This window comes from Plasmopara halstedii, assembly GCF_900000015.1.
Source record: "Plasmopara halstedii genome assembly, contig: Scaffold_2680, whole genome shotgun sequence".
NCBI lineage: Eukaryota > Oomycota > Peronosporomycetes > Peronosporales > Peronosporaceae > Plasmopara > Plasmopara halstedii.
The window spans coordinates 202,789-203,832 of record NW_020189586.1 but is presented as its reverse complement, the minus strand read 5'-3'; positions in this window follow the sequence as shown (position 1 = coordinate 203,832).

The following is a 1,044-nucleotide window of genomic DNA, read 5'->3' as shown; positions in this document are numbered from 1 at the left end:
GAATGGGTTGTGGCACCGATGGGAATGGCCGGAATGCCTGGTATTTGGTCGCGATTGACGCGTTATCTTTTCGACAAGTTGTCCTTTGTTGTGGTGTACATAGACGATATTTGCTTGTTTTCCAAGAACGTTGATGAACATAGTCGCCACGTCGCCGCTGTGTGTGAAGTATTACGTCGCGAGAAATTGTACGCACGCCCGGTAAAATGCTCATTTGCTGTCGCTTCGGTGGACTTTTTGGGTCATACAGTATCTCGTTTTGGACTCCAAGTGGACAAGAAGAAAGTCAAAGCAATTGAAAAGTGGCCAGAGCCAAAGACTCGCAAGGATTTATTGAGCTTTTGGGCTTAGCAGGATATTATCGCAAATTTATTGCCAATTACGCGACTATTGTGTTGCCGCTGAGCGACTTAGTAAAGGAATCCAATTCATGGAAATGGGATGTCGAGCAAACCAAGGTGTTTTTGACGATCAAAGTTGCCTTACAACAAGCTCCAGAACCTGCTTTACCAGGTTACACCAAGCCATTTATCGTCACAACGGATGCGTCCGATAATTGTTGTGGAGCTGTATTATCTCAATCAGATTCTGCCGGCAACGACAAGCCAATAGCGTTTTTATCCAAAAAGTACGGGCCGCATGAAGTCAATTGGTCAGCGCATGAACAAGAATTGTATGCGATCAAACTTGCATTCGCAAAATGGAGACATTTCTTGCACGGATCACACTTTGACATTTACACGGACAACTCCGCATGCAAGTGGTTTATGGAGACAACGACGCTGACGCCTAGGTTAACAAGATGGCTGGACTTTTTCAGCAGTTTCAACTTTGTGTTACATCACAGACCTGGCAAGTTTAATGCTGTTGCTGGTGCCTTATCACGACCACCACAACGAACTGCCTCAAAACATAAAGTCCACGTATGCGAAGTACGCTGTGCTCGTTACAACTTACTAGATCGCCATAATGCTCAAGTTGCTGCATTACAAGAACTCGAATGGCACGATCTAGAGAATTTATCCAATTCGCCTTATTCGAGGG